The sequence below is a fragment of the Myotis nattereri genome (assembly GCF_964212035.1).
Source record: "Myotis nattereri genome assembly, chromosome: 18".
NCBI lineage: Eukaryota > Metazoa > Chordata > Mammalia > Chiroptera > Vespertilionidae > Myotis > Myotis nattereri.
This window is the reverse complement of record NC_138093.1, coordinates 36,427,598-36,451,501: the sequence shown is the minus strand read 5'-3', so window position 1 is coordinate 36,451,501 and position 23,904 is coordinate 36,427,598.

Below are 23,904 nucleotides of genomic sequence, written 5' to 3'. Positions count from 1 at the left end.
TTTTAATAAGCACTGCCTTTATAATTATTCAAAGTGTGTATACATTTTTGGGGACATCCTGTATATAAAGAATTCATACAACTCGACAAAAGGAAGACAAACAATCCAATTTTAAAATGGGCAAAGGACCTTAAATAGACATTTCTTCAAAGAGGACATACAGATGGCCAATAGACATATAAAAAAATGCTCAACGTCACTAATCATCAGAAAGATACAGATTAAAACTACAATGAGGTATCACCTCATACCTGTCAGAATGGCTACCATCAATAATAAATCAATAAACAACAAGTGCTGGCGAGGATGTGGGGACAAGGGAACCCTAGTGCACTGCTGGTGGGAATGCAGACTGGTGCAGCCATTATGGAAAAGCAGTATGGAGTTTCCTCAAAATATTAAAAAATGGAACTGCCACTTGGCCCAGCAATCCCACTTCTGGGAATATATCCTAAAAACCCTGAAACACCAATTAGAAAGTATGTATGCACCCCTATGTTCATAGCAGTGTTATTTATAATAGCTAAGATCTGAAAATAGCCCAAGTTTCCATCAGTAGATGAGTGAATAAAAAAGCAGTAATACATTTACACAATGGAATACTATGCAGCAGTAAAAAATAAGAATCTCTTACCCTTTGATACAGCATGGATGGACAGCATGGAGATTATGAGGCTAAGCTAAATAAGCCAGTCAGAGAAAGATAAATAACACATGGATCTCACTTATTCGTGGAATCTATGAACAAAATAAACTGATGAACGAAATAGGTCCAGAGACATGGAAGCATGGAACAGACTGATAGATCTCGGAGGAAAAGAAGGGGCGGGAAGAGGTTAACCAAAGAACTTACATATGCATAGCCCATGGACACAGATAATAGTGCAGTGAAGACCTGGGGTGGGGTGGGGGCCAGGTGGAGGGGGAGAAAGTGTGGTAAAACGGGAAACATCTGTAGTCCTCTCAACAATAAAAATAAACTTAAAGAATAAAAAATAATAAAATATGGTAAGAGAAGTCCAGAGAAAGAATTGGGATTTCAGAGAAGGGAGAGATGAGACCAAAATGGTGGTTTCAGAAATGGCTTAAGAGAGAACATACGCTGAAACCGGTTTGGCTCAGTGGATAGAGCATCGGCCTGCGGACTGAAAGGTCCCGGGTTCGATTCCGGTCAAGGGCATGTACCTGGGTTGCGGGCACATCCCCAGTAGGAGATGTGCAGGAGGCAGCTGATCGATGTTTCTCTCTCATCGATGTTTCTAACTCTCTATCTCTCTCCCTTCCTCTCTGTAAAAAATCAATAAAATATATTTTTTAAAAAAATGAAGAGAGAACATACCATTTGACGTGGACCTTGAAGTATTTTGGGTAAGGGTGATGGTGAATGGAAGGCACACCGCATAGAGGGAGCAGGATAAACAGATGGGATGGAAGCAGGAAATATATGCTTGGTTGAGGGACTAATAGAGTGTCCAGAGGGTCTAGGGAAGAATGGAGGAGAAGATGTGGAAGATCCTTGTGTTTTTGCCAGCTTTCTGTAAACATCCTCACCCTAATGGCCTGTAGACATGTGATGCTATAGAAAACCAGAGAAAAACCAAGCAACGCTTAGAGAAATGGAGTTACACTGTTTTATTACGCCGGGGCCTCAGAGAAACATGTCTGTCTCAAATTCTGAGCACCAGCAACAAGCAGGAGTTTTCTTTTTATAGAAGAGCCCTATGTATGCCTAGTAGATATCTTGCAGAAACCTGTGGCCTTGAGCACAACGTAGTTCTATTCAATTAAAAAACAACAGCACCTGGGCCCTGACCAGTTTGGCTCAGTGGATAGAGCATCGGCCTGTGGACTGAAGGGGCCCAGGTTCGATTCTGGCCAAGGGCATGTACCTTGGTTGCGGGCACATTCCCAGTAGGAGGTGTGCAGGAGGCAGCTGATCGATGTTTCTCTCTCATCGATGTTTCTAACTGTCTATCTCTCTCCCTTCCTCTCTGTAAAAAATCAATAAAATATATTTAAAAAAATACCCTGGCATGAGAGTATGGGAGTATCAGTCCCTTATGTTAGATGACTAGCCTACAAGGTCAGACAGCTAAGCTTATCTTTCCTATTATTCAAGTAAGCTAAAAAGCAAAGTTAAGTTACAGAATTAGGGACCATCTAAAAATAGCAGAGTTGACTCACAGAAAAGGCACTATTCAAAAAGCAGAGAATTTCAAATAGCAGTTTTACAAAATAGAGTTACTATTCTTCAGGTTGACACTACAGTTTGGTTTTACATCTCTGGGAAGGCTCTACATGTTGGGAAGGTTCAACTTAAAGTGTTATAGGAAGGATTCACTTTTTAGCCTTCTCACTAAGACACCCGTCAAACCAAACATGTGATTTGCCCTTCAAACCTACTCTCCCTCAGGAGCCCTAATTTTATGTGTGGCATCACCATCTTCCTTGAGATCTATGCAGAAGACTTAGAGTCATTTTATATGCCTCTGTGTTTCTTAACTCTGACACCTGCAGGCTGCCTCTCAAATTTGCACTTTCTTTTCTATGCCCCTCATCTTGGATCCTGCTCACTCACTCTCTCACCCTCTCAACTTTTGCATTAGCCTTGTCACTGATCTCTCCATTTCTAGACTCTTCTGCCCTCAAACCATCCCTCGCTCAGTCACCAGCTTCTTGTGTCCCCTGAAAATGGGTGTGAAATTCTATATGCATTTTTCTGGAGGGAGCTTATAGCTTTCATCAAAGTCTCAAAGAGAGCCACAGTCCACAAAAAGCTAAGAGCCACTGCTCTGTGCCTTTATTTCTTTAAAAAAATATATTTCTTCCAGTCTCAAAATGCTATTATTTTATTATTTATAAGCAGATTCCTTTAATATCAGATATTCTATGGTGCATCGCCTCTCAGTCTCTTCTCTCTTTTGTTTCACAAGACAAACATTTACTGTTGTACGCCATTCACTGAGCCAATTTCTGGATCTAGAAAGATAAATAAAGCATTGTTCCTTCCATTTCAGAAGCTCACAGACCAGCTGGGCAGACGTATGTAAATAAGAAATTACCATACAATGTCATTAAAATTGCAGATCTCTGGGAGCACAAAGAAGGCTGGGGGTGGGGGCGTAATCAAACTTGGCTTGAAAGAGTTAGGGAGTCAAAGAGGAGACCACAGCTAACTCTTAAAGGATGAACAGAACTTTCTAGGCAGAGAAGGAGGGTGATGACATTTCAGGCAAAGAAAACACCACATGAAGGCAGAGACAGTAATAGAGCCCTAAGTTAGCAGAACAACCCGTAGATGAGCACAGTTTGCATGTGTGTTGAATGCTCAGACTTTGAATGCACAGGGTGTAACAAAAGATGAGGCTGGAGGGGAAAGTGAGTCAGGTACCGGAAGTCCTTTTATCCAGCATCAAGAAGTTTTGGGTTTATCTTGTAGACAGAGGGGAGCCGTTGAATTGTTTTAGGCAAGAGAGTGACAGTCTAATTATTCCTTCAGAACAGATAGATTGGAAGGGAATGATGCAAGTTTGGAAGTGAAAAATGTCTGAATGAACCAAGGGGAGGGATTGGTGGTGAAGGGAAGGTAATGTGTTCCCTTTAAAACTATTACGTTTGGAGAACCCAGAGAATAGCCAAGTTAAAATGTCCAGTGGGAAGTTGGAAATATGAGTCTGATGATCAGAAGAGAGATCTAGATTTAGGAGCGTTAATAAATAGGCACTGAATGTAGCCCCGGGAAAGAATGACATTACTTTGGGAGGCCATGTAGGATGAGGAGCTAAGAGGCCAAAGGCCGAATTCTGGGAAATATCAATATTTGACGTCAGGAGGAGGAATAATATTGAAAGTATAGCTAGGTTGCAAGAAGCTGAGGAGTGAAGGATGGTGATGAGTAATCTACTCTTTTAAGAAGGTTGAATGGGAAGAATAGGAAAGAGAGGAGAGAGGTATTTTGTTTTGTTACACCTGCTAGTTGAAGATGAGTGAAGAGGTAGAAGTTAGATATAGGAGAGATTGGGGGCAATGAAGGATGTGTGTGTGTGTGGTGGGGAGGGGTACTTGTTCTGTCAAGAAAGGAGGAAGGGAATCAGAGTTTGATTTATTAATTCTTACATTAGAATCACTAAGGTAACTTTTTAAAAAATGTCAGTAGCTGGACTGGACCTCGGAAGTTTCTGGTTTAATTAATCTGGGATGTGTCCTGGGCATGGGTATATTTTCAAAGCTTCCCAGGTGATTAAAATCTGCAGTTAAGGTTGAAAACCACTGGTTAATTGTAGGGAACTTTCTAGATTGGTGATAATGGGATGGGATTTGAGTAAGCTCACACTTAATACAGTTTGGATGAAGAGGGAGTGGTAAAGGTTTGGGAAGTAATGTCAGCATTTCCCGTGGCTGCATTCAGTGCTTACTCAGTAATGCTCTAAATCTGGAGGGATGAGAAGGACAAGGAAGTTAGCGGGGAAGTGAACTGTTACTTAGGGACTTGTATGGACTATTACTGCAGAAATGAATGAGGCTGGGTTCTGTCCTCAGAGAGATCAGGAGCTTATGTGAGGGAGAGGCACCTCACAGCAACCTGCTGACATCACAGAGTTCTTAACTAGTTAAGGGTATTTTTCTCTATTTTATTTCCTTTTTAAAATATATATATATATTATTGATTTCAGACAGGAAGGGAGAGAGAGAAGGAGAGAGGGAGGAAGAGAGAGAGAGAGAGAGAGAGAGAGAGAGAGAGAGAGAGAGAGTTCTTCAATCAGCTGCCTCCCACAGGCCCCGCACTGGCGATAGAGCCCATAACCGGGGCATGTGCCCTGACCTGGAATCGAACCGTGACCTCCTTGTTCATAGGTAGACACTCAATCACTGAGCCACACCGGCCGGGTTTATTTTCTTTTTTATTAACAGTGAAACAAAATCCAGGTGCTCCAAAGTATAGATTTGATCTAACACTTGTAACATTGGAGAACCATTAAATCAAACTCTGATTCGCTTCCTCCTTTCTTGACAGAATAAGTGCCCCCCACATCCCCCATGTCCCCAGTCTCTCCTATAGATTTGATCGGACACTTGTAAACAGTCTTTTTAGAAAAGTGGGTGCTGGGGAAAGAGCTCACAGGCCATGGGAGATGGAACTGTCCCCGGTTTTATCTGCAGGCTGCAAAAGGATGGTGGCTCTGGCCTGGGGTCTGGGTCCATTGCTAGGTTCACCCGAACCTGGGAGTGGCTGAAGTGGCTAATCGTTCACATTAAAAACTGTGATGGCCCCCCTGCCTGGGAGTGAAGCGTCTATGTTTGAGGAAGGCACCAAGGATTCCCCTTCTCAGCAGCGGTGCTGGGGAAGGGAATTACTTTCCACCAGAGCAGAAGACCTAACCTTTGCCACCGTGGCCTGGGCCTGACTTACGGGAACAGCTTCATCTGCACAGGAAACCCCTGGAGAGCGTCCATTGCCACTCCTGAGCCCTTTGCATCTTTCCCAGGAGACTCAAGTGCCCAGCGCAGCCTCTGCTCTGCCTGTTCCGGCCCAGCAGCCTCAGGCCGGTGAGCTGGTGAGGAGCTGAGAAAGCGTTTATGGAGGGCCCTGACTCTTGGCTAGGAGCCCCCTTCCTTGAACAAGACTCCCGAAAGCATTAGGAATCCCCTTGGCATGGAACACAGAAGGGAAGTTTGATTGGGAGTTGACGGGGGCATTATGGGTATGTGGAGGGAGTCCCTTCTGCTACCTTGTTCGTTCCATTTTATATACAGGAATTGTGGCTCTTAGAGACTGAGAAAGCTGCCCACGTCCTCACAGCTAGGAGCTGCACATTCCAAGTTCAATCTGTTCCATGATGTTGTCCGTCAGGCTCCTGACCCCCCTCTGTCACTAAAGGTGGGCCCCCTTGAGAAAATCCTGGTTAGATGTCACCTCAGTGCCTACCAGCTTCCTGAAGAATTAGGCTAGCTCCCTTGGGCCCTGGGGCACATGAGCTTCTTCTTGGGTCTCTATTTTCCCCAGTTCTGTGAATTAAGAATGTGTAAGATCGCCCTAACCGGTTTGGCTCAGTGGATAGAGCATCGGCCTGCGGACACAAGGGTCCCAGGTTCGATTCCGGTCAAGGGCATGTACCTTGGTTGCGGGCACATCCCCAGTAGGAGGTGTGCAGGAGGCAGCTGATCAATGTTTCTCTCTTATCGAGGTTTCTAACTCTCTATCCCTCTCCCTTCCTCTCTGTAAAAAAATCAATAAAATATATTAAAAAAAAAAAAGAAGAATGTGTAAGATCACTCTAGCCCAGCGGTTCTCAACCTGTGGGTCGCGACCCCTTTGGCAGTCGAACGACCCTTTCACAGGGGTCGCCTAAGACCATCCTGTATATCAGATATTTACATTCATAACAGTAACAACATTACAGTTATGAAGTAGCAACAAAAATAATTTTATGGTTGGGTCACAACATGAGGAACTGTATTTAAAGGGCCAGAAGGTTGAGAACCACTGCTCTAGCCAGTTTGGCTCAGTGGATAGAATGTGGGCCTGTGAACCAAAGGGTCCCGGGTTCGATCCGGGTCAAGGGCATGCACCTCGGTTGCAGGTTCCTTCCCAGGTTGCAGGCTCCTCCCCAGCCCCGGCCCTGGTCAAGGGTTGTGCAGAAGGTAACCAATCGATGTGTTTCTGTCGCATTGATGTTTCTCTCTGTCTTTCCCTCTCTCTTCCATTCTCTAAAAATCAATGGAAAAATATCCTCGGGTGAGGATTAAAAAAAAATTTTTTTTAAATTGATTTCAGCCGAAACCGGTTTGGCTCAGTGGATAGAGCGTCGACCTGCGGACTGAAAAGTCCCAGGTTCGATTCCAGTCAAGGGCATGTACCTGGGTTGCGGGCACATCCCCAGTGGGAGGTGTGCAGGAGGCAGCTGATCGATGTTTCTCTCTCATCGATGTTTCTGACTCTCTATCCCTCTCCCTTCCTCTCTGTAAAAAATCAATAAAATATATTTTAAAAAAATAAAAAAATAAATTGATTTCAGAAAGGAAGGAAGAGGGAGAAAAATTGAAATATCAATGATGAGAGAGAATCATTGATCAGCTGCCTCCTGCACGCCCCCCACTGGATATCGAACCTGAAACCCAAATGGGCCCTTGACTGGAACCAAACCCGGGACCCTTCAGTCTGCAAGCCGACGCTCTATCCACTGAGCCAAACTGGCTAGGGCCTCGGGTGAGAATAAAAAAAAAGAATTTGTAAGATTCAGGGGGTTTGCATCCTGGTGGTGTGGGTGGAAGGCAGTCCAGAGAATTGCTGCATGGCACACATCTGACCAATCATATTTCATTTTGGACCTCTCCTCTGTAATCCAAAGGTTTTGTTACAAAGATATAATTGAAAGCCCCCCATCTCACCATCAGAGAAGAAAAAGGGGAGGCCAAGCTTGTTGCCCGATATCTGCTGACATCTTGACTAGGTTTTGAGCTCTATCTGGGGCCAGCCTACGGAGTCATCTAAGCTGTGTGTGCAGTTCTTTGGGCCCTTGTGAGGTCTGTGACACAGGCCAGCGTCGTGTGAACACTGTTCACTCTAACCTGCTGGATAGTCAATCGGGGCCATGGCAGCTCAACACTGTGTCAGATTACACACTGGCTGCCCAGCACTGGGGCAGGGCTGGGAGCACCTGAAGGCCGCCCCAGCTCCCTTTACCCTCCCCAGCGCTCCTGGCCATTCCTCTCATACTCCTGGTTGTGGTCACTGCCAAGACCCCCCAGTGCAGCCCCGTTCCTGGCACATGATAGACACCAAGCAACTAAGTCTGGATGCTAGCAGAAATCTGGGTACCCGAAATAATGATTCTGCATATTCCGATATTCCGTGCAGTCTGCAGTTGCTGATTCAGGATGTGGGAAGTGGGGGAGGAGAGGCAAGGGTTCAACAAAGGTGTCTCTAAAGGTTCTCCATCTTCACATGGTCCCGATGCAGGTGAAGATGGCTCTGGCCTCATCTTTAGTCAGGCTAGAATGGATGACTGAAAGGGACGAGATTGGGTCTCAGGGAAAAAAAAAATCCATCAGGGAGGAGCAAAAACTCCCCCAAACAAGTGAGGAACAGAGTGGGGGGCATCTCCTTCCCTGGGACTTCTTAATCACAGGGTTGGGAGAGAGGATACAGGATGGGGAGCTAGCTGCAGGATGCTGAGGTGTTGGCAGGGCAAGGGAAAGGTGTGCGGAGGTCTTTTTGAAGTATTGCTATTCTAGGTAAGTGCTAGGTTGCACAGCAGGAATATGAATAACATAATCATACTTTCTGCTTTCATTTCTTCCAAAGGAAACATGGATTTCCCACAGCCTAGAGTGACTTTCATGGCGGGGGTCACTCTGGGTGGGTTCCGTCCATTGCTCCACTTCCCGAACCCCACCAGGTTTCTTGAAGGCAGAAATGCCCCCAGGATGGCGGATATTTTTAGACGCCCTGTAATCCCTCCAACTCACTCCAAGGTGTCTGAAACCCTGGGGTCCAGAGCCCCGCCTGCTTGGGGTTAGAGACAGGACAGGACAAAGCATTTTTATTCCTGGAAGAAGGGCCCCTCTCCGAGGCCAGCCAAACTCCGGGCGCCCCGGCCGCCTCGCCCTCCCCCACCGCCCACGGCGGGGCTCCCTTTGTAATTAATCCCGATGCTCAAACCAGAGGGGAGGGGCGCGCGCTAATGAGGGAGCGCCCCGCACCGACCGGGCGGCAGCCGCTCGCAGCTGGAGCACCGAGTAATTAAATTATTTTTGGAAGCGGGGGAATATGGTGGTGCTGGTGTCGGGGAAATCCCCGTATGCATGGGAAGGGGGGTGCGTCTCTCGCCACTAATTACCATCGGGGTGACTCCCCCTTTTCCAGGCTCGGGGGTGGTGGTGTGTGTGTTTGGGGGGGTTGGGGGGGGGAGGATCAAGCTTTCCATGTCCCAGATTCCGCTGGACTTCGTGCAGCCGCTCGATGGCCCTAAAGCATTGAACACCGCCATCTCCCGGGGCTCGGGTCGGTCCCCGACGCTGGGTCGAGGAAAGCGGCCCAGGAGGGGCTGCAGGCTGGGCAAGGCCAGGAGTCGAGGCGTCCCCAGGCCTTCGATGGGGGCTCGGGGCGGGGCGGGGTGGTGGCCCCGCCGCCGGGCCCGCTCAGGGCCGCAGGCACCTGGAGGCGCCGGTGGGAGGAGCGCCGACTCCGGGAAGAGCCGGGCCGCAGACAATGGGCGCGGCGGCGGGAGGGCGGCGGCGGCGGGAACAGCCGGGGGGCGGCGCCGGGAGGCTCCCCGCCCCTCCGCCCCACGCCGCGTCCCCTCCCCCGCCGCCGCCGGCTCCCGGTCTGAGTCCCGATTCCTGATCCCCGATTCCTAGATACCAGGGTCCGCCATGGGTGCCTGAGCGCCCCCATTGCCCCCGGCCCCCTGCCCCGGGGCCTTGAGGGGGCAGAGGCAGCGGTCTGGGACGAAGAGGGGGTGCCCGGGCTGCGGAGCCCCCTTCACCCCCCGCGTCCACCCGTCGGGCTGGGAGTGCGGAGTTCGGAGCGACCCGGGGCGCTGCGGATACAAAGGCGCCGGGCGGCGGGGCGCCCGCCGAGGCCACTGGGCAGGTCGCAGCGGCGGGTGAGCCGGGGCGCGGGGCGCGGGCAAAGTTTGCAAAAAAAAAAAAAAAGAAAGAAAGCAACAGAACAGGAGGACGATCATGCCAGGGGCCAGGGGGTGCCCGGCCCCCGAGCGAGCGGGGCGGCGAATGGGGGAAGGGGAGCGTGGGTCAGTCCCCTTCCGGTTCGATCCCCCGCTGCACCGCCGAGTCACCCCCCCAACTTTGGGAGGGGAAGGGGCGTGTGGGAGGGGGCGGAGCCGGGCCTGGAGAGCCGGGGACTTTCCTGGGCCCGGGGTCCGGGGTCCGGGCGAGGGCCTGCATGATCTCGGGGGAGCCTGTTAGAGCCAGAGACCGGGAGTGCGAGGATGGGGTCTGCGGGTGTCGGAAGCGAGGCGCTTCGGGTGCATCGCAGCCCTGGAGTGTGGGGAGGGGCCTAGGAGGGGGCTCAGGGTGTGAAGTGGTGTCTGGGGGGCCTGCCCTGGAGAGTGGAGGGTGTGTTTGTGTGTGTGTGTCTGTGCCCCCGAGGATGGGGCCAGCAGGATGGGGCCAGCGGGCTGAGACCCGGGCCCTCGGCATGCTGCCTCCCTCTCCCCACTCCCCTTTACCCATTTGGGGGGCTGAGGGGGGGAGGGCTCTGCATTGGTGAGTTTGAATGGGCTGGTGGGGGACCAGTGTGCACTCGTCTTTGTTTTCTGTGTCCTGCAGGTGGGCCCCTGGTTTGGAGGTGGAGGTGTTTTTCTGTGCCTGAGTGTGTGTGCACCCAGGGAGCGGCCGGCCGTGGATCTGCTGTGTGTTTGGATATGGATTTATGGGTACACTCTGGGGAAGGGCTGTGTGTCTGTGGGACCGGGGGGCGGGTGGGGGGGTTCATGGGAAAGAGGTGCATAGGCATGGAGGAAGGTGGGTGTGTGAGAGCAGAATGGGGCATATCCAAATGGGCGTGTGTGCACCTGTGTCCTGGGAAGCGATGTGACTGAATCTGTGCTCCTGTGCGTAAGGTTTGTGTGTGGATAAGTACCAGTGTGTGTGTGTGTGTGTGTGTGTGTGTGTGTGTGCCCGCATAGGTGGTGCGTATTTCTGGGTGTTGGGGGTACCACGTCTTGCCTCTGCAGGCAGACTTTCCTGGCAGAAAACCCAAAGGGAGGCCTCTCTGGAGGCTTCTGAGACTTCTTGGGTGTCCCTGACTGGGTTCGCGGGCACTGCCTTAAGCCGCTGAGACGTATGGGTGAGAGTGAGTGGGCCATCTTATGAGGGGTCTGTTTTGGGAAGTGGGTTTTTCTAGCAAAGGATGTGTGTTGTGAGGAATAGGGAAAGGGGGTTCTGGTTATAGTCCTGGAGGAGTCAGGGAGTGGAGGGATCAGGAAAAAGAATAAGAAGGACCCCCGACTCCTCATCATAGGTTGGGTTCTAGTGCTTGGAGAGGTTACATGCTTGGCTTTCCAGCTCCAGGTCACCCCCCTGCCCCCCTGGCCACTGTTCTCGTGGAAAGCTTTCTTGGGGTTTCTGCCTCCGAGCCCACTAACTGCCCTGCTTCCAGCATCCGACAGTTCCCCAGGAGTCTTGGGGTTTGGAATGGATGCGACCGGGTACCAAGCAACTGGGGTTTCCCTCATGGGGTTGAGAAGGTGGCATGGGAGCTCTGGGGAGGCCAGAGGTGGGTGGTCTTCAGGAGTTTTTGAAAATGTGTGTGTGTGGTTTGTCAAATGGTTTCCCGTTTCACTGGCAAGAAGCATGATTGGACGGGGCTGTGGTCTGGGGCCAGGTCTGAGGGCGAGGAATGGGGGCTGAGCTTGCAAGAGGGCAGATGCCTGATTTGGGGAAGGGGCAGGTACCCACACCCCACCACGTGACAGCACCGTGGGAAGTCCTATTGCCTGGGAAGGGGCTGTATCGCTTCCCAGAGAAGCAGCAGCCACCTGCTTTGCCTCCTCTCTCTTGTCTTTTCTGGAGTGAGGGGAGGGGGTGGCCTTTTCCTTCTTGCGGGTGCGCTCCTTGTTTGCCCCTTTCCCTCTCTCGGCCATGTTCCTCTTGCTGGCAGAGGTCAGGTCAAGGCACCCAGTTTTAGGAGCTGAGACTGTGATTGGCCAGTAGGGTCTCTGGGAAATTGGACTGGAATGTTAGAGGCCCTAATGGGCACAGGCCATTGGGACATGTCCTCTGTAAGTCCTCAGACTCCCCACCTTTCCTAAGACTCTGGGATAAGAGCAGTGGGAGTTAGAGTATGTTGGGGCCGGGTATAGAGGCAGATAGGAAAAGACTGGATTTAAAAAAAATGCATTATTCCCTCCAATCTGGCCCCCGTCTGATGGGCAGGGCTCCTGCGGCCAGCGTGCGCCAGCAGCCAGCACAGAGTGCTTGGACTTTGGCACCTTGCTTGCTGCGTGCACTCTCTCTGCGTGCATGTGTACTGGGGGGGCCCTCGTCCAAGGAGACAAAAGGAAGTGCCATCTCTCAAGCACGTCCAGACTGGACCCAGTGGCCACATGCCCCCTCTCTTCCCGCCCCCCCCCCCTCCGTCTTGCTCCTTCTGTTTCCTCTAACTTTTCAGAGGCAGGTCTCTCCGCAGTGCCCACTGTCCGCTCCTTCTGTTCCCTGGAAGTCTGAGGAAGGGCCCCCTTCCCTGGGTCTCGAGCGAGACAGACTTTTGTCTGCTTCTCTGATTTCCAAGCGGTCCATCCAGTTAGAAGGGAGGTGAACTTCCTTGGCTAACAGAAGCTTTGGAGGGAAGAGTTCTGGGGTTCTCCTCATTTCCTCTGAGTTTTAGGGATTCCAGTTGTCTCCTTAGCTCCTCCTTCAACAGCTCCCCACACTCCGAGGCCAAAGGGAAGAGTCTAACATGGTTGGAATTAGCACTAAGTAGTGATGCGATGCTGGGGTTTAAGAACCCAGCCCTCAGCCTCTAAGGTGTCTTAGGACACCACCCTCCAACCCCAGAGAGGGCCTTTCTCAAGGAATCCCAGGTCCCCAAGGCCTCCTTCCCTGGGTTTCAGCTGTTTTTAAATCCGTTTTGTCACTTCCTAGTTTTGTGGCCTTAGAGCAACGGTTCTCAACCTGTGAGTTGCGACCCTTTGGGGGTCGAATGACCCTTTCACAGGGGTCGCCTAAATAAATACATCCTGCATATCAGATATTTACATTACGATTCATAACAGTAGCAACATTACAGTTATGAAGTAGCAACAAAAATAATTTTATGGTTGGGGGACACCACAACATGAGGAACTGTATTAAAGGGTCGCGGCATTAGGAAGGTTGAGAACCACTGCCTTAGAGAAAAAGAACTTTTGGAAGCCTCACCTGTATCATGGAGTTAAAATAGGTCCTGCCTCTTAGGTTTATGAGTGTGAAATGAAGTCGTAGGTGGAGAGCGCATCACCCGGTGCCCGGCACAGGGGACGCGCTTGGTAGTCGATGGAAGCAGCTGTGGTTCTGGTTCTGGTTGAAGATGCGATGGAGAGAGGGCTGGGCTGGGAGGACAGCGAGGCTTTGCTTCTGCTCTTCTTTTGGCAGACCTTGCGGGGCACTTCCTATTGGCACTGGGATGGAGGGGCGCATGAGACGGGTTTTCACAGGGGAGACATGCATAAGCATGTTGATCACTTGGCCCCGTGAGGGCTGTGTGGAGGTATGTTCTGGAGGCCGCCATAGAGCAAGAGTGCTTGCTGTGGGAAGGTACGTGGAGATGTGCCTTAAGCTGGCTGGTTTTTTACTTGAGGTGAACTTCACATAATGTAAAATTAACCATTTAAAGGCGAACAGTGGCATTTAGTACACTCTCAGGGTTGTGCAACTCTGGCCTCTATCTGAAATCCTTTCCACCACCCAACAGGAACCAGTGCCCATTAAGCAGTTCCTTCCTACTTCCCACCCCCAATCTGCATTCTGTCTGCGGATTTACCTATCCTGGATGTCTCATATAGATGGAATGATCCAATGTATCTGGCTTCCCATATGTCATGTGATCTTTTCAAGGCTCATCCACGTTGTAGCAGGTGTCAGATTGCACTCCTTTTCATGGCTGAATCATATTCCACGGTATGGATTGGCCTTGGCTGGACTTAAATGATGGCGCTGCAGGGAGAGGCTGAGCCAGGTCAGGGGTGTTGGTGAACCACACACAACTTGGTATTATCCGGTCCTGAAGTATGTGGTGGGGACTTGGCCTGAGTTTCCCTGCCTGTAAAACCAAGTCCTAGGTGGTTGGTGGGATGAAGGAAATGGGAAGAGGAAAGACTGGGATATTACTGCCTTTTTCAGAGTCTGGGTGGGGAAGGAACTTATATATATATATATATATATATATATATATATATATGTGTGTGTGTGTGTGTGTGTGTGTGTGTGTGTGTGTGTATGTTTATGTTTCTATTGATTTCAGAGAGGAAGGGAGAGAGAAACATCAATGATGAGAATCACCCATCGGCTGCCTCTTGCATATCCTTTCCTGGGGATTGAGACCGAAACCCAGGTCACGTGCCCTGACTGGGGATCGAACTGTGACCTGGTTCATGGGTCAGTGCTCAACCACTGAGCCACACTGGCCGGCAGGGATGGGACTTTTTTAACTCACTCTTTCCTCTTTTCTGGGCAGCTCCCTCCTGTATGCATCTGCCTTCATCCCCGTGGATTCCCATCTTCCTGTTCTACTGAGTGTCAACTTCCCATCTCTCTGAACTGAGCTGGCATTTCTCCTCTTACCCACTCCAGGTGGGTAATCTCGTGCTACTGGGGGGCAGGTGTGAGAGGCCTGGGAGGAAACCCTACCCACACCTGCTTCCCAGCAGCACTCCCTTCTGAAGGTCTGACTTGGTGACCTGACTTGGGTGACCAGCCTTCTGTCATGTCACCTTTTTGAGACCTCGAGAGAAATGAGGCAGCTCAGGGAGGATCTTTCCATTCCTTCCCTCCACCCTGCATAGTGCCTAGTAGGAGGCAGAGGCCTGCATGGGGGTGGGGGGTGGAGGGGTGGGGTTGGAAATGAGGTACTGCTGTGCTTGTCCAGTGCCCCTGGCAAGGTTGGTAATTACAGATGTGACATCTGGGGAGGGTTTGGGAGAAGCGGGGTTGGATTCAGCAGAGCTGAGGATATCCTGGTAATCAGGGAGGGGCAGGGAGAGGGGAGAGTGGGAAGAAGCTGGGGGCTGGGGTGGGGCAGGAAGCTTGGGGCCCCTTTCCTGGGCCACTCCATACACAGCTGGGCTTGGTGCCTGTAGGAGAGTGGGAGGTGACTGAAGCACAGGCCCTGCGTCACTGTAAGTGAAGGAGGGAGGGGAGGGGAGAGGCTGGGGATCCAGGACCCCTGAGGAAAGAGGCAGAGAGAGGAAGAGGGTTTTGGCTGCTCTCCTAGGCAGTGCCTGGCTGTGGTCTCAGAGAGGGGCTGTCATTTGGGGCCAACACTAGCCAAAGGTGATTCCTTGAATTCTGGGTGGGGATTTACTTCTTTTTTTAAAAAAATATATTTTATTGATTTTTTTACAGTGAGGAAGGGAGAGGGATAGGAAGTTAGAAACACCGATGAGAGAGAAACATTGCTCAGCTGCCTCCTCCACACCCTCTATTGGGGATGTGCCCACAACCAGGGTACATGCCCTTGACTGGAATCGAACCTGGGACCTTTTAGTCCGCAGGCTGACGCTCTATCCACTGAGCCAAACCAGTTAGGGCGGGATTTACTTCTTGCAATGAGGCTAGGGATTGGCCTTTTGCCCTCTTGAAGGATAAAGAGGAAGGAAATAACATTTTATTGAACCTCTGTTATGTGCCCGATTCTGTGATATTCTGTATACATTATTTCCTTGAGAGCTCTTCTTAACCTTCCCAAGTAAGCACTATTATCCCCACTTTACAGATAAGGAAACTGAAGTTTGGAGACGATGAGCCACTCATTGGGATGACGTAGCTCCTAAGAGGCTGTGTCAGGCCTGTCTCACTTCATTGCTCTTCTGTTCCCAACGTGCTCTTTCCCTCTTCCCTTACTCTCATTCCAATTAGGTCTGATTTTGCTCATTATTGCCTTTAATCTTGAACTTGAATGATTCCCCTGTCTTCTGAAAAGCACACTGGAGTCCAGTTACCAGCCTGAGGAGTAGAAAAGCTTCCCCGGGGGTGGGATGACCGGGGTCTCCTGGTGGAACAAGAGGAACACCTAGTTGTCACAGCCTGGGGCATGGCTGCCACCCTGGGCAGAACGTGTCCTGGGGCTGGCCTCTTCCTCTCTGCTGGGTCTCTTCACCTGTGGAGGCTCCAGCCACCATAGCCCGGGGCCTTGTTTGTGATTGGCAGGGGCCTGGCCCTCCTGCATGCAGAGTTTTCCAGCAACCTCCTACCAGTATCCTTTACAGAGAGCTGCTCTCCAGCAAAAGCAAGGCTCTAAAGCAGTGGTTCTCAACCTTCCTAATGCCGCGACCCCTTAATACAGTTCCTCATGTTGTGGTGACCCCCGATGTCATTGTTACAAATTGAACATAATTAAAGCATAGTGATTCATCACAAAAACAATATGTAATTATATATGTGTTTTCCGATGGTCTTAGGCGACCCCTGTGAAAGGGTCGTTCGACCCCCAAAGGGGTGGCGACCCACAGGTTGAGAACCGCTGGTCTAAAGGATACTGGTAGGAAGTTGCTGGAAAACTCTGCAGGCAATAAGGGCCAGGCCCCTAATCAGAAGAGCGATGATGTATTTGTGCATGACTCTGGGGAGGGCTCTGGCTTTTTAGGGTAAGTGGGAGTTAGCAGGGAACAGGTGCTGAGCTTGAGGTGTGACTGCAGTAACTTCAAAAAAACAACCACGTGTGAACAGGGACACTTGTTTGTTTGTTTCTGAATCACCTGCTTTATCCGTAGAATGGAGGTGGCACATAGAAGGGGTGGGGGACGTTGGACTCCAGGAAGAGTGGACACCTCAGGCGATGGGCTTGTCAGGGTGAGGGAGGTTGCTGGGTGCGTGGCCTTTCAGCTGGCTTGATTTTCCTAGATAAGAGCTGGCGAAGTGTCAGGAGAAGGTTTTCAGAATGGCGAAGCTCAGGCGTGCCACCTGCACCCGTCACACTGTGTCGCCCACCCTCAGGCCCACCCTCCTGCTTTCGCCGTACAAACCAGCCCTCACTGCCAGCGGCCCCACATTGCAGCTGTCTCCATCGGATGCAGGCCTAGGGTTGGCCGGCTCCCCCTCACCTACTGCGAGGCAGGGCTCTCGGGGTCGGGGTTGGGGCCTACTGACCGAGTGTCTTATGAAGGGAGGGTCGGAGGCGTTTTTTGTTTGCCCTGAGGTGGGAGTGGTGTGCACAGGAGGTTGGCCTGTGGGCCCTTACAGCTGGCTCACCTGCCGTTGTCCACCTTCTCTCATCCCTGCAGACAATTCCGAGCTCCCTGTTTCTTTTTCTTGGCTCTTCCATAGCTTACCTGGTGGGCAGGTAGGGGCCAGTCCTTTGCCCCAGCCGAGGGGGGAAGCATCTTGGAGCCTGGTGGGTGGGAATTGTGAGACCTGCCCATTGGAGAAAATTAAACAGAGCATCCAGGCATCTAGAAGCCCTGGTTCCCTTCTCACCAGCTTAGCCTCCACCTGGGACAGGTGCCAAAGGGATTACTCACCTTTGCTACTGCACACTCTTCCCCTGCCCACCTTCCGTGCCAGCCTGACTGGGAATGGGTCTAGGGGAGGCTAGGGAATGGAGGGCCCCGGGGTGTGTGTGTGTGTGTGTGTGTGTGTGTGTGTGTGTGTGTCTACGCCCTTGTGTGTGCTTGTGTGTGGTGTTCTGTGGGGGCAGAAACTTTCTGAGAGCTGGGGTGGGGGTAGGGGTGCCAGAGAAAGCAGAGCAGGTCTCTACAGAACCTGCCTGGCCAGGGCAGGTGGAGCTGGGCGGGGCAGGCAGGAGCCCTTCCAGGTTTCAGGGGGGAATGTGCCTGTGGGTGTAAGCGTGTGTCTGTGTTTAAGTGTGTCTGTGGATTTGGAGGGTACCCAGCCTTAGATGGAGGGAGATTAAGGACGGAGCTGGAGAGGGCGTGGCCCTGGCTTCCCCGACTCCTTTTCAGTTAGAACGCAAGCTCAGGTATCCTGGCCCGGAGCCCAGCCTGCGGGCCCTCCCCGGCTCCTTGCCCCGGGGTCTGGTGGGGGCAGCTCTAGAAACAGAGGCGCCTGGTGGCCCCAGCACAGCCTCTCCCTTGCTGCTCAGCCCTGTGAGGGGGAGGTTCTGCCCCTTGCCTGGGGCTGTCAAGATGGTGAGCTCATGTCTGGGGCTGTCCTGGGAGAGCGCCCGCCTGGTGAGCAGGGCTGGAGTGGGGCACGTGGTGCCAGCTCCTGGGCTCCCTGGTCCAGCTCTTTCCTCCCCCTCAGCCCGCTGAGATCCAGCTGTTCTCTCCGGCCTCCGGGCAGCACTGGCCCCCGGGACACTGGGCCCTTTTTCAGGGGGCAGGGCTGAGGAGTCAGGGCTGGTCCTGGCCCCCTCTGTGCCTTTGTCCTTCTTGTGGCCCGAGACCCCGCATGGGCCTCTTGGAATGGTGGCTTGTCCACGGCCTGAGGCTGGATGGGAAGGAAGGAAGGAACATCTGGACCCTCCGTCGGGAGTGGTGAATTGTAGGGACAGAAACCACCCCTTGGAGGGGAAGGGCTCTTTGGTCTCGGTGATCTTGGCTTGGGCCTGTCTCCTCTCTGTCCCTTTGTGTGGTGAGAAGAGGGTTTAGGGCAGGAGTCCGTGAATTCTCCTCTGTCCTGGCCCTGCAGTCTTGGCCGTTCTAGAAGCAGAAGGAGGCTCGTGAAGGGTCCGGGACTTGCTCTGAGAAGAGCACACCTCAGTCACAGCGTGTGAGGTCCTTTTAAACAATGGGGCCCAGAAGCGGGCTGCTCACACGTCATGGCCACAGGCTCCCTACCTTCTTTCTCTGGTTCCGCCTTTTCTCTGTAGAACTCAGGTTGTACCTCGAAGGCCTCTTCCAGCTTAGCGCGGGCGCCTGCTGCACCGGGTCAGTCCAGGGCCTCCTCCCGAGGGAGGGGCTTGAGGGGGAGTCAGGAATGACACGGCTACAGTCAGAGGTTTGGGTACCGCTCTGTCCTCCATGGAGCCCTGTTAGGGTCCCCCACATTGGACACCTCCCGCTCCCCACTGGTGTCTACAGGGCGGCCTGGATCGAGCTCACCGATGAGACTCGGAGAAGGGATGACGCTTCGGGAGAAGCGAGACAAAGAGGAAAAACAAGGGGTCTGGGAGGGACCGGTGGGACTTTGAGCCTCTGCTGTGCCTCACTCTGGCCTCGGGTGCTTTCTTTCTGATCAGACATCCAGCTCCGGGGCCACTGGGCTGGGAGGTGGGGCTCCTGGTGGCACCCAGGAGGGCGGGCAGCCAGCACTTGGGGTGGAACTCACGTGGGTATCCTTGCAAGTTGGGGCTGTGGTGGGGGAAGACTAGGGGGCACCCCCATGTCCACACCACTCGAGGGTTGCAGTGGGGAAGGGCGTGCGGGGCACACGCGAAGACCCAGGCTCTTGTGTGGGAATGAGGGCTTTCATGGGCAGGGGTCCCTAGACTCCCCTGCAGGTGGCACAGAGGAGGTGGTCACAGCCATCCTCCTGCGTCCAGGCAGGACCACCCTTCCCTGGTCCCGGACTGAGGAAGGTCTCGGTTGAAGGCGGTCCTGGCAGAGACCTGCCCTTTGAGAGGAACGCTTTTGGCTTCTTGTCTTCCCCTTCCTCTACCCCCTCCAGTAGTCCGTTCTGAAACCAGCCCACGCACCTCCCCTGACTGCAGCCCGTCCCTGGCGACGTTGAGGAGCGATCAGCACCTCTTTCAGGTGCATGTTTGTGCCCTGTCCCCTCCCCTCCCCTCCCCACCTCTCCTTCTCTGGCTCCCACAGCACCGTCCCCAGCCCCATCTCCGTCTCTGCCCGGCCTCCTTTCCCCGTCCCAGGTCTGGAGGAGCTGGGACTGGGCAGTAGGGTGGCCCTGGACTAGAGCAGCCAAAGGCGGTGGTACCACGGCTGCCTGCCCCTGGCCATCGGTCCTCAGCCTGTGCCCCACATGGGGATGCCAACATCTGTGTCCAAGCCCTCTTCCCCCTGAGCTGCTCCTCCGAGTGGGGCCGTGGGGAAGGGTCTAGTCTTGGTCTGCATTTCGGCCAATACCAACCTCCCCCTCTCCCCTCCCCCTAAGGCCTTGCTTCTGCCTGTTGCCAGGTTCTGAGTGTAGTTTTTTCCAGAGGCCTCCAATTGTTTCCTAAAGAAACCTGATCCCAGAGCTCAGACAAAAGCTGGGGCCGCCAGAGAAGAAACCCCATTCTCTCCCTCTTTGTCCCAAACACCCCCACCTCCATAACCTCCCTGATTTGGATACTGGGTATGGGTTCCTGGACCGGCTGCCATCACCTAGGCAACAGGGGGCTTTGGTTGCCATGGTGACCCATGTGGGAGAAGCTGGGCAGCTGGGACAAAAGCCCCCACACCCTCCCCAACATTCCCCCCAATCCCCCTGGGATGATACTGAGACACATTCCATTAATTTGATTTCTGAAAGGCCTTTGGAGGGGAGAAGGGTCTCCTTTTTGTGACGGGCTCGCTCTCCCTCCCTCCCTCCCTCCTCTGTGGTCTCCTTTTAACCCCAGATAATCCATGGTTGGTTTGAGCAGAGGACAGAGTTGAGGATGTGTGTGTGTCTTGGGGGTGGGGACAAGGTGGAAAGCCATGGGACACATTCCCTTTTACAGCCCGCCACTCCCCTTCCCCCACCCGAGGCCCTCCCTGCCCCACACCAAGTCCGCTTCCCTTCATTTCCACTTGTTGATCTCATCCCAGGATCCCTCCCCCACTCTCTTTCCTGGGAACGCTGCCCGCTCTGGAGACCCTCCAAACCCCTGATTCCTGAGGCTGATTATACCCGGGAAACTCCTGCCCTCTGCTGCTCACCCACCGCCCCTCTCCAGCCTCTCCCGTGCTGGGGTGACTTGAGGGGACTTGAGGGGACAGAAATTGTTCTCTGAAATTTGGTTCATTTTTTGGCCCTTCTGACCGGCAAGGGAGGGTGGAGCGTGCTTTGGTCGGGGTGGGAGAAGCAGGCCAGGGGAGCAGGTTTTACGCTGGGTCTTTAATAAGTAGCTGGGAGAATGGTAGGGCTCTAGGCTGAGCAGTTCAGAACAAAGGGCTGGGAGGGGACTGGCACTCTGGTCTGGTCTGAAATTTATCTGTAGGGGAAACAATGGCATTAGCCTCCCTCCTGGGTGTGTTTGAAGTGGTGGCTTTGGTCACAGGGGTGTCTGAGTGTGTGTTTGTGTGTGTGAGAGACTTTATTTAGGCAGACTAACACCGGGATTTCTTTATACCACCTATTTTCCAAGTCTCAGAGGAAGTGTCTGGGGATTGGAGTAGGAGAGATCCTGGAGCCAGAGCATATTAATTGCTTACTTAATTACTAGCTGAGTAGTTTATAAAAGCACTTCTTTCACCCCCAGGATCCTCACAGCCACACCGTCAAGTATGCATTATTATTTTCCCTGTCTGACGAGCCTCCCAGACTACAAAGCACAGAGGAGCAGCCGGCCCGTGGTCACAGCTAGGTTTTGAATGCAGATCCTTGGGTGCAAATTCCAGACTTTTTTTTGCCAGTGCCTGTGGCCGATGTGAGTGTTTGCATGTGGATGAGGAGAGGCAGAGTCTGGGTTCTGGTGGCTCTGCACCTCAATGACAGTCCTTTTCCCCTTAATGTCTCCACCCCCGTTGGTCTGTACCCCACTTTCTCTCTTTGAACCTCCTGGTGAAATTCATTTTTTAGGAGGAGGACAAGAAAGAATAGGCTGAGCCCGTGTGGCTCAGTTGGTTGGGCGTTGTCCCGTGCACCCAAAGGTTGCGGATTTGATTCCAGGTCAAAGGCACATGCCCGAGTTGTGGGCTCGATCCTCAGTAGGGGGTGTGCAGCAGGCAGCCCATCAATGTTTTGCTGTTTCTCTCACATCAATGTTTATCGCTCTCTCCCTCTCCTTTCCTCTCTCTCTAAAAATCAATACAGCCCTAACTGGTTTGGCTCAGTGGATAGAGCGTCAGCCTGCGGACTCAAGGGTCCCAGGTTCGATTCCGGTACCTTGGTTGCGGGCACATCCCCATAGGAGATGTGCAGGAGGCAGCTGATCGATGTTTCTCTCATCGATGTTTCTAACTCTCTATCCCTCTCCCTTCCTCTCTGTAAAAAATCAATACAATATATATTTTTTAAAAAATCAATACAAATATTTTTTTTTTTAAAAAAGAATAGGCTTATCCATAGCAAGAGAGAGGCAAGGGAGACATCTAAACTACAAGGTGGGGCAAAAGTAGGTTTACAGTTGTTCATATGGAAAATAATACAATAATAATCAATAATGCAAGAGTAAACTCTGTTTTGTGTACTCACAACTGTAAACCTATTTTTGCTCCACTCTGCATATTGAGGACTAAACCAGTAGAGTGGGTTCTCGGGAGGCAGGTGGAAGAGCCCAAGATGGGAACTGTACACAGAGCGATGAGCAAGGGCCCTGCTTGCTTGTGGTAAAGGTGTTCAGAAAGGCCGGGTTGGGTGAAGGTCTTCCATCTCTGTCTCCCAGGTGTGTGTCTGTCACACACTTGCCTTGACACGGGGACGTGACAGACATCACGAGGCCACGGAGTCCCTCCAGATAATCCGGTTCGTGGGCAGCATTGATTTCATCTTCCTGCACTCACTGCCCTTTCCCTGAGTCAGGGGCATATTCACTTACTAGGTGGGTGTCAGTTACTTGCTCTGTGCCCATGGGAGGGTGGTGGATACTGTTATGGTACCTGTTTGCATGTTGGCGATGGTGTCGTTTCATTGGGGAAAAGGTAACAATTCAACGAAGCAAACTCGTTTTCGTCCTGAACTGAGTCAACCTCTTGGCAGCACTTGAGCGGGCCGATTTACGATTTACTCCCACCTCGGCTGCTGGAAGCCCACTCCTCTGGCCTCACCTTCTCAGCCCTTTGCCTGCTCCCTTTCCTCTGGACACATTTACGTATTGGTGTTCTCAGGGACCTCTTATGTAATCCCCTAGGTCAGTGGTCGGCAAACTGCGGCTTGCGAGCCACATGCGGCTCTTTGGCCCCTTGAGGTAGCTCTTCCACAAAATACTGACTTCTGTGCATGGGCCACGAAGTTTCAATCGCACTGTACGTGCGCACCCACACGTGGTATTTTGTGGAAGAGCCACACTCAAGGGGCCAAAGAGCCGCATGTGGCTCACGAGCCGCAGTTTGCCGACCACTGCCTAGGTCAGTGATGGTGAACCTATGACACGCGTGTCAGAGGTGACACATGAACTCATTTTTTTGGGTGATTTTTCTTTGTTAAATGGCATTTAAATATATAAAATAAATATCAAAAATATAAGTCTTTGTTTTACTATGGCTGCAAATATCAAAAAATTTCTATATGTGACACGGCACCAGAGTTAAGTTAGGGTTTTTCAAAATGCTGACACTGGCCTAGGTGATCCCATTCATTCCCATGATCTTGAAGCCCCAGCTTCTGAGTCCAGCTCCTCTGACACCAGCTGCCTCCTCCCCTGCCTCTCAGGCCATGACCTCGGCACGTTGGAAACGGAGCGTATCGCCTTCCCTGCCCAATTGCTTCCTCCACAGTCTCGCCTACCCTCTAACGGCACTGCCACCAACTCTTGCTCAGGCCAGAGATCCCTGCTCCCCCTCAGCCATGCCTCATTAGTCCTGTGGATCCTACCCCCAACGCTGGGCTCAAGCTTGGCCATTTCTTACCGCCTTTGCTGCTCTGCCCATTCAAGCCTGCATGACTGCAGGAACTTCCATACTAATCTCCCATTTCTCCTTTTCCTCTTTCAGTTCATGTCTGATAGCTGAAGTCCTATGCAGCCTTCCCATTGTTTTAAATAGCCCACGAGCCCGTCACTGGGCCCACGGACCCTGTGATAACCTGGCTGCCTCTTCAGCTCCCATTTCCACTGTCCTGTCCCCTCCTCAGCTCCGCTGGTCTTTCAGCTTCTCAAAATACAGCCAGCTCCTCACTGCTGGCCTTCCCACACCTGATTCTCTGCTCCATGGCTCCCCTTCCACTCTGCCTGGTTAACGCCTGCTCTCCTTCGGGCGTAGGTGTCATTTTCTCAGGAAGACTTTCCAGAGCCACCCAACTTAAAGTAGCCCCTCTCCCCAGCGTTGTCGCTCATAGGTTCCTGGTCTCTTCCTTCCATCCTAGTCTCCTCCTTCCATCCTGGTCTTCTCCTTCCATCCTGGTCTCCTCCTTCCATCCTGGTCTCCTCCTTCCATCCTGGTCTTCTCCTTCCATCCTGGTCTCCTCCTTCCATCCTGGTCTTCT